The sequence below is a fragment of the Nelumbo lutea genome, chromosome 1 (assembly GCF_056320005.1).
Source record: "Nelumbo lutea isolate HS-2025 chromosome 1, American lotus-T2T, whole genome shotgun sequence".
Classification (NCBI taxonomy): Eukaryota; Viridiplantae; Streptophyta; class Magnoliopsida; order Proteales; family Nelumbonaceae; genus Nelumbo; species Nelumbo lutea.
The window spans coordinates 73,005,746-73,022,601 of record NC_142684.1 but is presented as its reverse complement, the minus strand read 5'-3'; the positions used below and the strand labels follow the sequence as shown (position 1 = coordinate 73,022,601).

The window sequence follows — 16,856 nt, the reverse complement described above, 5'->3', positions numbered from 1 at the left end:
CCCAAAAACGAAACCGGTTTGATTTCCAGTTTTCAGATCAGTGGTTCAACTATCTGATTTGAATGGGTCAAATCAGTAAAATTTAAAATAATACAAAGATTTGTCTTTAACTATTTCAACAATTTTTTACAAAATGATAGTTCATGACCAAAAGAGAACCAATGCTGAGTTCCTGGGCCAAACGGTTATATATATATATATATATATATATATATATATGTCCTTTTTGAACCATTCAACTGACGGGCACGTAATTAGGTTGAATATCAGCCTGAGAAAAAAAATTATCGACCAAAGCATTTTCCTAAGGCGGTTAAAAATTAAAAATCATCATTAATGGCTTAATGCCGATGTTTTTATGCAATAATTTCTTCCCTAGCTAAGTGGGACCCAACCAATGGTCCAAGCTGATCCATTGATTATACAACACACGTGGCTAGTTATGCAACCCGAGAACGGCCATTAGCGTCCCGTGGCGCTTACGTGCATGGCCATACATGCAGGCCTGTACTATTAAAACCGAAAAGGCTAAAAGCCTAAAACTGGGTCAATTACACAGGCTTGGCCCGTTCCAAAGTTTTACTTGGTTATTCCGTTGAAAGTCAATGTATGAATGCCATGCTGACCAACCAGAAACAGTCCGATATGCCGAACCGGTTCAAGATGTTGAACGTAAGATGGAATTCCATTCAATTTTTTCGTTCTGTTTCTCTTCCTATACTCCTCCATCTTACCTTATATAAATGAAGATGAGGCTGGCCTCTTCTCCACCATCTCATCTCGCTTCTGACAACCCAATTGCAGAACAACCATAACATCGGGAGCCAAATTAAAAAAATTGGCAAACTGTGAGCATCAGGCCATCAGCATAGCATGGCGACCCTTCGAACTTCCGGTCTCCTGTGCTCTTCCTCCTCGTCATCATTTTCACGACGAAGAAGAGTATCAGCTACGCTTAATACCCCAAGACTCCAACCGAGTTCTCCTTCTTTTCCAAAGATCCGGACTACGGACTTGGTTGAGGAATTGAAGTTGAGAAGTGGATACACAACAGCCACAACCATTACCCAGACAGAAACGAAGCCTTTTGACACTAAAGTTGCTACCAATACCACGAGAGATGATCATCAGGAGGTTAACTCCGAGTCTGCGGTCATTGCGGAGCTTTATGCAATCATGGAAGCTGCTGCAGACAGGGCGGAGATGCATGCCAACATCCAGGAGCAGCGGAATAACTGGAACCACCTCCTTCTCACCTCCATTAATACAATCACCATCACCGCTGCAACGATGGTCGGGCTGGCAGCAACAGCTGGAACGGGAGCACCACTTGCCGCACTAAAGCTCTCATCTACTCTATTATATACGGCAGCTACTGGGATGTTGCTGGTGATGAATAAGATTCAGCCATCGCAACTCGTAGAAGAACAACGCAATGCGACAAGGCTATTCAAGCAACTTCACGGGCAAATCCGAACAACTCTTACACTTGGTAGTCCTAGTCCCATGGATGTTAAGGACGCCATGGACAAGGTGTTTGCTCTTGACAGGGCTTACCCATTGCCCTTGCTTGGAGTGATGCTTGACAAGTTCCCTAAAGCCGTGGAGCCTGCCGTGTGGTGGCCAAAACAAAGTAAATTACGAGAACAGGGCTTCGGTGGAAGAAGAGAAGGAAATGGATGGAGCAGAAAGCTGGAAGAGGAGATGAAGCAGATAGCTGCGGTTTTGAAGAGGAAGGACACTGAAGAGTACTTGAGGCTGGGAAAGATAGCTTTGAATGTTAACCGAGTTTTAGCCATTTCTGGTCCTTTACTCACAGGTCTCGCAGCTGTTGGGTCAGCTTTCGTGGGATGCTCTTCTCATGAGACATGGGCTGTGCTGTTGGGTGTCAGTGCTGGAGCATTGGCAAGTGTTATCAACAGCTTGGAGCATGGTGGGCAAGTTGGAATGGTGTTTGAGATGTACCGGAGCACTGCTGGCTTCTTTACATGTATGGAGGAGTCCATAGAATCCACTTTGAAGGAAAAGGACGTAGAGAAGAGAGAAAATGGGGAATTGTTTGAACTGAAGGTGGCTTTACAATTGGGAAGAAGCCTATCAGAACTTAGAGATCTAGCTGCTTCAGCATCTTCAATAGATGGGGAGGCCAAAGAAGAGTTTGCAAGCAAGCTCTTCTGATTTCTCCATGGATCGGATCCTCGCTGATGATCAAATTTTGCAGCTCATCAGACGTTTTCTACTATTCTTTCCTGTATCTATAACATCGCCTAGAGATGGGTCCACAAATTTCATTGTTTTCTATATACTCAATTTGTTCATTCATTGTAATTGTAAACAAACAGTACATATATATTCAATTCCTTCATTCATCTATGCTATAAGTCTTTACATATATATATATATATGATACATGTATACCAGATTGGTCATTTATAAAACAACTCCCTAAATGGGGCAATACTTAGCTCCTACCCAGTCACGAGTACATTTTCAGGGTAAATTTTAGAGTACGTTTAGGGTTAGGGGCCTGGGGTTCATGGGTTAGATGTAAAAACTAAAAATCAAGAAGTGGTAGAATGATTTAATCCGCCCATGATGGTTCGGAAACAAATAAAGTATTTTGTCATTTTGTGGGCTTTTTATTTTTTAATTTCTTTTTATCAAATGTGGGCTATTTATTATCACTCTCCTATAATCTTCTTTTCACTCTAACCCATACGTCGCACAGATATCTTGGTAAATTACAAAGAACCCCTGTATTATGGGTCTGTGACAAAAGATGCGCTGTACTTTATTTTGTGACAAATACCCCTCTGTACTATGACGGTGAGATAAAGACCCCCTTCTTTTTGCCTTCCATCAAAAAATGCCATTATAATATTTTTTAATCCCCATACTTTCCTTATAATAATTAGACAAGATAAACACTGTTCATCTTCTCCCGACCTTCAAATACTACCCTTCCTTCACATTTCTCTCTTTCCCTCCCTCCCTCTCTCTCCTCTCTCTCCTCCTTCTCACCGGATCTCTCTTTTTTCTCTTCCCCTTAACAGTATCGGGATTGAACCCATTTAATTCAATTTTGATATCTCTCTCTCTCCATTGAGCTGAGGACGTGGAGCCTTCGGAAAGTTGGGGTGTTAGTCTCCAATTTATTTTTTTGATATGTTAAAAATAAGAAAAAGGTGGAGAAAAAAATAGGAAAGTTGAATGCCCAGTCGAACTAGGAAAGAGGCTAAACAAGAAAAAGGAAACTTTAGCTTTTTCAAATCTAGACGCCATTAACAACCAAATTTTAGAAAAGATAAAAGCGTTTCTTTCTTTGAGCGGCATTGAGAGAAGAGATTTGCTAAGAAATGGTGGAGTGGTTCTTTGGGCGGCATTAATAAGAAATTTGCAGAGGTCTTGTTTGAACAATACACAGTGACGAATCAGAGGTAACTTCCCACCAAAATTGTGACATCTCACTATTTTTATTTTTATAGACTGATTCTATATACATCTCTGCTCTAAACCCACCGAAACACTGCTATTATGTTCGAATTATTTTAACCGCACTAAATCTCTATTACTGTGATAAACAGTTCAGAGAGTTGAAATTTCAGCCCATATTCTTAACCATTTGATGGGACATGTTTAGAATCAATTTTGTATTAAATAGTTACAACTTTATGGCTACGGAAGTCTTTAAAAAAAATTCAACCTAGGAATAGAGATTTGTCAATAGTAATGTTTTAAAAAGTGACCCGGAAGCTGAATTATGGCCACCGGTTTTCAGGTCGACGGTTCGACCATCTAGTTTGAACGAACGACCCATTTTTGACAAATAAAATAAAAAAATAATTAAAAATAAAAAATGGTCAAAAACCGTTGAATAGGTTGATGGGTCAACGGTTTGATCGCTTGGGTCAACGAGTTATTGACTTTTTTAACGGTTTTTGACCAAAAACCAGGTTTAGGGTAAAACGGAACCGGTTGCTTGAACAGCTCACGGGCCGAACAGTTCAACCGTCAGGGTCAACAATGGTTCGAAAACCTTGGTCAATAGTAACTATGTTGCAAAACATCCATGCTCTTAAATGTCAAAGAAACCTTTGTTTGTTCCATGCATGTCTCTCTATCACTATTAAAACATCTAATGCTCTTAAATTGTGCATTGAAAAAACATGCTTTGTAACGATCATTTAATGGAACTCCAAGGCCGATCACGGACGATTTAGATCAACCAGATCAGATAGTTCCCGTGCGAGGAGTCACTCGACTTTTGAGGTTGAAATTAGTTGAGTGCGTGTTTGACGTCGACGGAATTTATAATCTGAGTGACGTCTATGCATTCCCGAGGTGCAATCTAGCTCCACGGTTGAGCCAGTTGGGTCATTTAGGTCTAACCCACAGATTGGATCTCAACCAAATTGAAGATCAGGCCAAATTCACCTAGGCTTGTCATGAACTCTCACACTAGGTCAAATACCCTTGGCATGGTGGGGGGGGGGGGGCAATTGATGAAGAGTAATATGGCCCGACCTATCAAAACTCGAACACGTGGAAGCGACCTGCTGACTAGATGATGACTCGACATTCCCTACTACCTCAACGAGCCAGGCCAGCTTGGGTACCTCGTGCACCTCAGCCAAGACCGAGTATTGAACAACTCATGATGGCCTGACCTATTGAGGTAACACATACCCACTACTAGAAGCTATCCAGTTATCTCCGACCTCTCCGAGATTATGTCGCACGTCCGCAAGCCTTATCTTTATCCCGCCTGAATCAAACAGACTCGATAAGCCTTATTATCTCACACAAAGTCCACCTCCAAGTGCATAACGAATTCCTAGTAGTGCAGGCTGAGGATCTCGGAGGTGTTTAGTAAGACCTACGGTAGATCACCTATACAAGGGCTTCAACCCCAACGTTATAAGGTACGTCCGATTATTTGCTCACTAGACTTCAGCTCACATACAATTACTGACTTAAGCATTGGAGCACCCAAACTGTGTAAGCCACCCTAGGTCCTCTAAGAATTCTTTTCTTGTAGTTCGACTGACCAACTAAGAGGACTGACGTCCGAACTATCCTCCAACTAGGAGCATTTAGATTGTGCACCATCAATTACCTTAGCTCCCATTATTGACTATGAGAGGCTGAGATTTTCCCTTACCATTAACAACAAAAGATGACAACGGTACTAACCCCAATTGAAAATGATTGCCGAATGGAGGTTACAACAAATAAGGGGCATAGGGCGAGGTACATTAAAACAATGAAAAGCAACGGGATTAACTCAAGTAATTAATCTCCTACACATCTGTTAATGCAACTACTCTCGTCGCTTCAACTATGAAAGAAGCTGTAGCAATCAGAAATGGATTGTGAGCTCCATTAGTGGCACTATAGTCATATCATTTCAGCTGCTTTTGGGATGTTGGCTATGAACAAATATGAGAGTAATAAGAGAGAGAGAGACAATTGATAATGATGGTTGAATATCTATTCTCCTTTCTTTGATGATATATAGAGTATAAGAAGTTATATCTGAAATATGATATGTTAGATGAAATCCTAATTAGAATAATCCTTATCTTACTAGGATAGGTTGCTTTTGGGATGTTGTTGGCTATGAACAAATATGAGAGTAATAAGAAAGAGAGAGAGAGAGACAATTGATGATAATGGTTGAATATCTATTTTCCTTTCTTTGACAATATATAGAATACAAGAAGTTCTATATGAAATAGGATAGGTTAGATGAAATCCTAATTAGAATAATCCTTATCTTACTAGGATTGGTTTATCCTTTACAAAGATAATCTACAAGTGTATAGGATAGGGGTTATTTGCAAGAATGAGAAGTATAGTGGGAAAGGTATTTACAGGATAAGTGGGAAGAGGAGTTTACAGGATGAAGTAGGAGTCTTGGGTGCATGTGCCATGCACTGGATATGTGCATGGAACATGCACGTTAGTATGTTATTGCTTACACCCCCTCGCAAGCACAGTCGGAGGAGAAGCGGTGAGCTTGTGATGAAGGACCTCGAATTGCGGAAGATCGGGAGGCTTGGTAAGGATGTCTGCGATTTGATCAGCCGAGGGTATGTACCGAACATCAAGAAGCTTCGCTGCAACCTTTTCCCGTATGAAGTGAATATCCAACTCGATGTGTTCAGAACGAGAATGAAGCGTAGGATTATTAGCAATAAATTTAACGCCCATGTTGTCACACCATATCAAAGGAGTGGAAGAGAGAGAGATACCCAATTCTTGGAGGAGCATATGAAGCCACAATGGATTGCTTTTTGGACCTCCAAGAAATTAATTTAGAACCAAGAAACACACAATAACCACTTTGAGAGCGACAATCCATGAGACAACTACCCCAATCAGCATCAGAGTAAGCAACAAGAGAGAATGTATGGCATGGTCGAAGACGCAAAGCATATGTGATCGTCCCTTTGAGGTATTGAAGAATCCTCTTTGTAGTAGCCCAGTGAACAGTAGTAGGGGTTTTCATGAAATGACAAACCTTTTCAGCAAAGACGATTTCTGGACGTGTAATGGTTATGTACAGGAGAGCACCAACAATACTACGAGAAAAGATTGGATCAGTGAGAGATTCCCCTTTCGATTTGGTGAGCCGAGTGGAGGCAAACATGGGAGTGGAGAGGGGTCTGGCATCATGAAGTTGTGCTCGATGCAGAAGGTCATCAATATACTTATGCTGAAAAAAATGAAAACTAGTGGATGATCTATGAAGTTCAACACCAAGAAAATAATGTGTCGATCCCAAATCTCGAAGAGAAAACTAAAAGGAAAGATGCTGAATGAGAGTGTTAGTGGCAGATGAGGAAGATCTTATAATGATGATGTCGTCAACATAAACAAGAACTAAAATAATATCAGATCCAGAATGAGAAATAAATAGAGTGGCATCTACTCGAGATTCGAGAAACCCTAGAGAAAGAAGAAAATCATGCAGCTGTGTAAACCATGCTCGAGGTGCCTATTTCAAACCATAGAGAGAGCGATGGAGCTAGAAAACATGTGTTGGGAATCTGGGGTCAACAAACCCAACTGGTTGCTTCATATATATCTTCTCTGAAATGTTGCCATGTAAGAAGGCATTGCTAACATCCAATTGGCGAACATCCCAGTTAAAAGAAATTGCAAGATATAATATTATGCGAATCGTAGCCGGTTTGACCATAGGGTTGAATGTCTCATCATAATCAAGACCAGCTTCCTAAGAGTAGCCCTTGGAAATGAGGCGGGCTTTGAAACATTCAACCGAACCATTAGACCTATGCTTGATTTTAAAAATCCATTCGTTAAAAATAATATTTTTATCAGGTGTTGCTGAGACAAGAGTCCAAGTGTTATTTTGAATTAAAGCCCTATATTCATCAGTTATAGCAAGGACTAAGCAATGATCCTTGTGAGCTTGGGAATAACAAGTAGGTTTGGATTCTGGAAGAGGACTAGCAAGAAGGGCATACCTCGGATTAGGCTTGAATATACCATGTCTAGTCCGAGTGGTCATGGGATGCAGGGAAGATGTAGGTGGCAGGGCAGAATTAATAGATAATGCAATTGAAGGGAGCACAACATCCTGACGTGTAGATGAAGAAGATGAAACCTCACCTAACAATGTAGTGTCAGAAGCAACAATAAGGGTAGGAGCTCCAACTAGAGGCGGTGAAGCCAATGTTGGAGAAAATGTAGCATCAGTCAGAGTAAGGAAGGGAAGGAATCCTCATTATAAATGACATCCCGAGAGATAAAACTCCATCCTGTAGATTGATGTAGGAAAACATATCCTTTGTGAGAATTACAATAGTCAAGAAATACACATGAAAGAGAGCGAGGCTGTAACTTGTGCTTATTATATCATCGAACATGTGGAAAGCACTCACATCCAAAGGCATAGAGTTCGAGGTAGTCCGAAGGATGATCAAATAACTTTTCAAAGGGAGAACACAATCCAAAAATTGAAACAGGAAGCCAATTAATAAGATAGACTGCAATGGAGAATGACTCAAACCAATATTTTTAAGGAATCCTGGCACGAGTCATAAGAGCAAGACTAGTTTCAAAAATATGGTAATGCTTGCATTCAGTTTGCCCATTTTGTGTCTGTGTGTGGACATGATATACGACGAGAGATGCCCACATGATGAAAATAGTTCTCAAAAGGTCTTAAATTCAAAGCCACCATCACTTTGAAAATATTTAACTTTAGTGTAAAACAATAATTCAACATTGGATTTGAATTTTAAGAACACACTAAATGCCTCAGATTTGTAAGTAAGAGGAAAAATCTAACTATAATGATTAAAATCATCAACAAACAGAATATAGTTACAGTAGTCAGAAGCAGATGTCACTGGAGAGGGTCCCCATAAATCACAATAAATTAATTCTAAGGGAGAATTTACTAATGTTATGATTTCTAGAAAAGGGAAGTATATGACTTTTGGCCATAGAGCAAATTAAACAAAAAGTTAAATCACTACTAAGTACTATTGGTAAGTGTTGAGAAGAAATAAGTTGTTGAGTCACTCTAATAGCAGGGTGACCCAATCGATGGTGCCAAATTGCAAGGCTGGCACGAGTACCTACAAATGCAGAAGGGGACAAATCTGATATCTTGAGTGGGAGATGAAATTGATACAGATCACCCCTATTTGGCCCTTGAAGAAATATCATCCTAGTGTATCGATCCTTTACAAAAAAATCATGAGGGTGAAATTCAAAATATACATCATTATCAGTAGAAAATCGAGCCACAATAATAGATTAAAGGAGATCCGGGGAACATGTAGAGTATTATTCATAATCAGTGATCGAGAAGATAAAGCAGAAATAGTAGAAGAGCCAGAATGAGCAATCGGCAAACCTGAACCGTCACCAATAGATATACGATTAGATCCACCATAATCAGAATGTATTTGCAGTTTATTCAAATCAGAAGAGAGGTGATGTGTCGCACCAGAATCAGGGAATGAAACATTTGTATTCTGCTTGTTACGTCCTAATGTAGCTGTAAACGCCAGGGGTTATGGTCGTTACCTGGCAGAATGATTTTGTCCTCTACAAATTTGACAAAGATTATTGCAATATTTGGAGGGCTTAGTAGAACCATTACCCGTTCGGGAGGAATTGAATTTATTATATTTCTCGAAATCCTTCCCCTTAGAGGCAAGATTCAGGGAATGAGAGCTAGCCTGTGTAGATGCAATTACTGAATGAAGTAAACGATTTTCATGGGTGAAAAGCATACCTTGCAAACTAGTAAATGATAATTCATCTATCCGGGTAATGATTGTTGTAGAGAAGACATCATATCTGGATTGAGACCATTGAGGGCATGATGAATTAAATGTGAATGTGTCAGGGGCTCACCAATTGTAGCTAGTTTGTCACCAAGTACCTTGAGTTTTTGCAGATAGTCTGACATGGTCAGATCATTCTTGTGCAGAGCTCCGAGTTTGTTTCTAAGACCAACTTTTCTAGTTGTTCCTCGAGGAGAATAAAGACTCTCAAGTGTTTCCCAAACATCCTTGCTGGTTTTGCTTCCCACGACTTGCGTTAATGTTGTTTCTGTTAGAGAAGACAACGGTAAACTGAAAATATAACGGTCCTGTTTAACCCATTGTGTATAGGGTTCAACCAGCGAGCAAGATGGACAAGGGTTTGTCCCATCGACATATCCGAGAAGCTCATGGCTCGGAAGGGCATCCTCAACCCGAAAACACCAGACAATATAGTTGGAACCATCCAACCGAACTGAAATCAACTGAGGAATGTGATTCCCCAATACTCTGAAGGTTATTTGATTGATCGAACTGGTAGACATGCTGGAAGACATGATGAAAAGTTGAAGAAGAAATTGCTCGAAAAGAAGAAAAGAAAGGAACTGTCTATGGCTCTAATTCCATATGAGAGTAATAAGAGAGAGAGAGAGAGATTTGATAATGATGGTTGAATATCTATTCTCCTTTCTTTGATGATATATAGAGTACAAGAAGTTCTATCTAAAATATGATAGGTTAGATGCAATCCTAATTAGGATAATCCTTATCTTAATAGGATAGGCTTATCCTTTACAAAGATAATCCACGAGTGTATAGGATAAGGGTTATCTACAAGAAGGAGAAATATAGTGGGAAAGGTATTTACAGGATAAGAGGGAAGAGGAGTTTACAGGATGAAGTAGGAGTCTTGGGTGCATGTGCCATGCCCCGGATACGTGCATGTGCCATGCATGTTAGTATGTTATCGCTTACAACAAGGCCATTCAACTTGCCGAGGAACAAGTTAAGCAACACAACAAAAAGCTATTCAAGCAACTTCAGGGGCAGTTTTGAACAATCTTTGCGCTTGTCCATCCTATTCTCTAGATGTAAAGGACGCCATAGAGAAGGTGCTGGCACTAGACAAGGTGTATCCGCTTCCCTTGTTTGGGCTGATCAGAAACGAACGGAGTTGACTGTTCATGGATGGACGGACGGTTGTCGGTCGGACGAACGATGGCCTGTTTCAGCGTTCAACCCTGCCTTATCAAGTTTCCTGTTGTGTTTTCCAATTTGTGTCTCTAGTCTCTTTAAGTCTTTCGAATGAGGAGAAAGTTGGAAACGAAGAGGGTGAGGGGGCAAAGGGCATTTTGGTAGGATTTTGAATGAAACCCTACCGAAATAACACTTTTTAGTTATCTTTTATTTGAATTTCAATATTTTAAAAATCCACTTCGAGGCCGAATCATTTTGCCTTCTGGTTGCGGGTGATCGGTTTGACTATTCGGGTCAAATTGGTCAAACCGCCCCACAAATTATTTAATGATAAAATATATATTTATATATAAACATATATACAAAAATATAAAAAATTGCAATTTAAAGCTAAAAAAAGAGGTTTTTCGTGAAAATAGCGGGGCAAGGCACCCACCGCTCCTAAGGATGCATGGATCATGAAAAGTTATCCAAAACAAAAAATAAAAAGATCAACCCAATTGGACATCAGAGTGCTATGTATTGAGTGTGCAACCCATGACCCGGTGATTGGGTCGAACGAACCATCGGTTGAACCGGATGAGTAGGATGGTTCTTGACCAAGTTAATAATTTTTTACCAACTGACAGGTTTTGACTAAATCAGACCTAGAATCCAAGTCGGGTAAAGGTTTTAACTGTAAATAGCTGGATCAACAACGAATTGAAAACACTGATTTTAATATTATAATATTACTTGTATGTATATATATTCCAATTGGGACAAGATGGACCTAATTCCAACCCAATAATAATCAGGAAGATTTAGTAGGATCCGGGAACCGACTCATCAGGGCAAGTTCTAAAACCAGAACCGGTCCAATCAATCCGGGTCCATCGGGTCAGACCCGACCCTTTGACAATCCTAACGGAGTCAAATAAACCTCAAAAGTTAGTAGGATCTTAGCAATTACTGGTCCTTTGCTTACTAGCCTAGCTGTCGTTGGGAGATTTCCCTCCCATGGGTCATGGGTTGTGTTTTGGTGTCACTACAGAGCTTTGGCAAACGTGGTGAGCACTTTGTACTTGGAGTACAGTGGGCAAGTGATATAATGGTGATGTTATTCTTTGCAAATAAAAACTTTATAAATAAAAGAATTAAAATTCTATCATATATTAAGAATATCTTTCAATGAATTTAACATAAATGTAAGGGAGATATTCCCAAGGTGAAGCTGTATACTATATTGCTATGTGAGAAAACTTTTTGTTTTCAGGACTGGATACAGAACCATTTTGTCCATTGGTTCCCAGCTCAAATGGTCAGACTTGCTTGTCCAACCCCGGGTCGGATGGTTTTGGGGTCCAAAATCTGACTCGATCCTTGATCAATTCCCTGGTCAGCTGGTCTGACTATATATTCCGGTTTTCAAAACCATGGTTTGAAAAGAGAAGGAAGAATTGTTTAAAATTAAGTAGCTTTACAACTAAGCAGAAGCACACCAGAGCTTAGGGAACTAGCTGCAATGCATGGCATCTGAAGAAATGGGGGGTCCATAGAAGAGTTTGTAAGCCAAGGCAATTCCATTAAACCAGACGATACTTTAGGGATAATAATAATAATAATAATAATAATAATAATAATAATAATAATAATAATAATACTAATGATAGTAGTAAAGCAAGTCGGCAAGGGGAGCGCGGTAAGGATGCTCCCGAGTCCAGCAGTAGGCCGATAGAGCAGTCATAGAGGCAGCCCCTGGAAGAGAGGTCGGTTCGGGGTACCATCCACATGATAGTTGGAGGCTCGATCGTTACGGGCTGTACCTCGGCGGCAGCTCGGACATCAGTCCACGAAGTTGACAAAGAAGAACAGAAACCTCCGAAATGGCCAAAGACAGAGGAACCGATCTTCTTCATGGAGGACGATGTGCATGGGGTCCACTACCCCCATGACGATGCGCTCGTCATAAAAGTAATGATCAATGATTTTGAGGTCAGGCGCATCCTCATTGATTTAGGTAGCTCGACGGATATCCTCTTTAAAGCCGCGTTCTACCAGCTTCAGCTGCAGGGAAGTGACTTGAGGAAGTCGGCGCATGGCCCAGCGTAGTAAGGCTCAACCATAACTTCTTAGTGGTCGCGACCCCCTCCCCATATAATGCCATAATAGGTCGGCCGATCACCCATGCCCTATGGGTGCTGGTTTCCACTTATTATTTGGCAATGAAATTCCCTACAGACTTCGGAGTGGGGGTAGCACAGGGCGACCAACTGGAGTCTCGCAAGTGCTATGTCGCTGCCCTCAAGGGAAAGACCAAGGTGACCGACAATCTTGAACTGGAGTGACCTACGGAGCAAGGCAAAGAACGAGTTGCACCCACAGAATAAACAGTTGCTATTTCAGCTTCAGCGAAAGACCCATCTCGAACACTTCAAATCGGAGTTTCAATCCAGTAACCCCTGCGGTTCAAACTAGTAAGTTTCCTACTTCAAAATTTAGATGTTTTTTCATGGTCCGCGGTAGAGATGTCGGGCATAGACCCTAATCTCATAACTCACAAACTCAATACTGATCTTGTAGTTAGTCCCGTTAGACAAAAGAAACGCAACTTAACCTCAGAGGGATGAAAAAGCAGTTGACGAGGAGGTCGAGAAGCTCCTCGCATCTGACTTCATAAGAGAAGTCCATTACCTGAGTTGGGTAGCCAACCCCGTTCTGGTAAAGAATGCTAACGGCAAGTGGCGCATGTGCATCGACTACACCGACCTGAACTGAGTTTTCCCAAAAGACTGCTTCCCCCTTCCCAGAATCGACTGCCTAGTGGACGCGACCTCAGGGCACGAGTTGCTGAGTTTCTTAGATGCCTATTCGGGCTACAACCAGATCAGGATGGACCTGACGGATGAAGAAAAAATTGCCTTCATAATAGATTTTGGTCAGTTTTGTTACAAGGTTATGCCCTTCGGATTGAAAAATGTTGGGTTAACCTTTCAGAGGTTTGTAAATAAACTATTTGAGCCATTAGTTGGTAGGAAAATGGAGTGTTATGTAGATGACATGGTCGTCAAAACCCAATTCTTACATGAATTAACACAAGACTTACATTCTGTCTTTCAAATTCTACGACAATTTAATATGAAGTTAAATCCAAACAAGTGTGTTTTTGGTATTACTTCGGGTAAATTCCTAGGGTACATCATCAACCGGCGCGACATTGGGGCCAACCCGGATAAAATTAAGGCCATCATAGATATGAGACCACCCCGGAAATTGAAGGAGGTTCAGAGGTTAAATGGCCGCATAGCCGCCCTGAGCCGCTTTATGTCCAAGTCAGCAGACCGCTGCGTGTCTTTCTTTAAGGCAATTGAAAGCAAAGGATTTGAGTGGACCCAAGACTGCCAGCTCGCGTTTGACGAGCTCAAGATATACCTCACTAGTGTACCAATCTTAACCTGGCCCAAAGAGGGCAATGTTTTAGAGTTGTACCTCTCGGCGAGTGATGAAGTGGTCAACTCGGTACTAATAAAGGAAGTAGACCAGGTCCAACGACCCATCTACTATGTTAGTAAAGTATTGCAGAGAGCAGAGATGAGATACCCAGAGATAGAGAAGCTAGCCTACGCACTGGTCATCGCAGCTTGAAAGCTCCGCCTGTACTTCCAAGCTCATACTGTTATCGTCTTCACCAACAAACCTCTGAGGCAAGTCTTACTTAAGCCCAAGGTCTCTAGTTGACTGACAAAGTGAGCCATTGAGCTCAGCGAGTACGACCTCCAATTCAAGTCGCAAACTACTATTAAGGCCCAAGCATTAGCAGATTTCATTGTGGAGTGCACTTTCAACTCCGAAGTCCCCAGGCCGGTTGAGCACGAGGCCCTCAGTTTGGGCAAGCCCGGAACTCCCATGCCAGCTGAGTCTGAGCCCCGTGAGGTAGCAGCTAGCGTGGCATCTCTCCTAGTTAGGCCAAGCGTGAATTGGGATGAGGAGCCCTAGATCCTTCACGTAGATGGCTCCTCATAATAGCAGGGCAACAGAGCCGGAATAGTTCTGCATGGCCCAAGTGGCACAAAACTGGAGTGCACACTACGCTTCAAGTTCACAGCATCCAACAATGAAGCGGAGTACGAAGTGTTGATAGTCGGGCTAGCTTTAGGTAGAGAAGTAAAAACCAAGCATATTGTCATTTGCAGCGATTCCCAACTTGTAGTCAACCAAGTCACAAGAGATTATGAAGCTCGCGAACCAACCATGATTGCCTATTTAGCCAGAGTTAGAGAGACTCTGCACAACTTCCAGTCACACTTCATCAGGCAAATCCCGAGGTCAAAGAACGTTGAGGCTGACGCTCTGTCTCGGTTAGCCAGCACCAGTGACATCACCATGAGGACCGTGTACATAGAGAACTTGCCTCGGCTTAGCATTCTTGGGGGAGCAAAGGAGGTCGCTCCCGTCGAGCTGGATTGACCCACTCGTGAGCTTCCTGCTACATGGGACCCTCCCTACGGACCGTAATGCTGCCAGAAGGGTAGAGTGTCAGGTGGCCAAATACGTCATAATAGACGAACGGTTGTACCGAAGATCCTATATGCTCCCCTACTTGCGCTGCTTGCGACCTTCTGAAGCCGAGCTCGTACTCCGCGACACTCGTGAAGGCCTGTGCGGCGGACACTTGGGGGGTAGGGCCCTTGCCCAAAAAGCACTGCGACAGGGGTACTACTGGCCAACGATGAAAGCGGACGCTGTTGAGTTCATCAGAAAGTGTGACAAATTCCAGAAGCACGCCAACACCCATCATCAGCCCACTGCTGACCTCAAATACCTCACCAGCCCGTGGCCTTTCGCACAATGGGGTATAGACATAATTGGGTCGTTCCCACCAGTGACTGACCAGAGGAAGTTCTTAGTGGTAGCGGTAGATTATTTCACCAAGTAGGTAGAAGTTGAACCCCTTGTAACGATTACAGCCCGAAACGTCCAGAACTTCTTTTGAAAGAACATAGTGTGCCGCTTTGGTCTACCTCGGGTGTTAATCTCTAACAATGGCAAGCTGTTAGAAGACATAAAATTCCAGAACCGGTGTCAAGATATGGGAATATGATAGGATTTCACTTCGGTTGCAGACCCTCAAGCGAACGGACAAGCAGAGGATACAAACAGAGCTATCCTTCGCGGACTGAAAGCATGCCTAGATCAAGCTAAAGGACTGTGGGCAGACGAACTACCCAACGTTTTATGGGCCTACCGAACTACAGAAAAGACCACCACAAGAGAAACTCCCTTCAACCTCACCTATGGCATCGAAGCAGTCATCCCAGTCGAGATTGAGATTCCCTCGTTACGACTGGAAACATACAACGACAAGGCAAATGAAGACGAGCTAAGTACCAAGCTCGACCTACTCGATGAAGTAAGGGACCTTGCATATATCAGAACTGCAGCTTACCAACAAAGAGTAGCCCGGTACTATAATGCTAGGATCAAGAAGCGAAACTTTCGCATTAGTGACTTGGTCCTTTGGAAAGTTATGGTACCTGAACCTGGCGTTGGCAAGCTCGGACTGAATTGGGAAGGACCTTACCGAGTGAAACAAGTTCTCAAGTAAGGAACATATGAGCTCGAGACCCTCGAAGAGAAACAAGTACCTCAGGGATGGAATATTGTCAACTTAAGACAATATTACTTGTAACAACTGAGTAGGCCACGAGTCACTCTCAAAGCTTAAGGGCCAAAATGCCGAGCTAACATGATCTCAGCGCAATAAGACCCAGTCACCTCACGAGTGTCCTACTTCGAGTAAGCCCTCAAAGCTTAAGGGCCAAACTTTCGCATTAGCTCGAGCATGCATGGCACCATAGGGATGCCTTAAAACGTCAAAAGACGGCTCAGAACAACAATTGCCAAAGGGTCCTAGTTCGAGTAAGTAGCTTTAAGTTACTTGGAACGATGAGAACATTGCGGCAAAAAGGAAAATTCATCACTGCTTAAAAAAAAAATACATGAAAGAAAAATGGCAAATGACAAAGCAATAACCGAGCTAAATAGCTCGGGAAAGTCTGACGGGAGGCAGTGCGAATCAACACCGGACATGATGGCTACCAAGAAGAAACCATAAAGTATTAGTTCGGTAAGAACAAATTACATGTATATACACAATATTGTGACAAGGTACTACGCGACCTAAAGAGGCAACCTACCCGGGCTTAGGCCAGCCTGCACAAGCTTCTCCTCCAAGTAATCCGAACAGAGGAAACCAAATGATGCCCAGGACAGCATCATTTTTTTAGTGTCGGGGTCTAGCTCGACCCCAGAGTCATGGATGGCGCCCCTCCAAGAAGTAGGTAAGGGCCACCCCTTAGGGTTGCGGACCAA

General features: G+C 42.2%; 1 pseudogene; it reads left to right on the top strand.

Moving 5' to 3' along the window:
• The first annotated feature begins 873 nt into the window (after window positions 1–873).
• Window positions 874–2,178, top strand: LOC148875321 (putative F-box protein At4g22030 pseudogene; annotated as a pseudogene).
• Window positions 2,179–16,856: the final 14,678 nt, after the last annotated feature.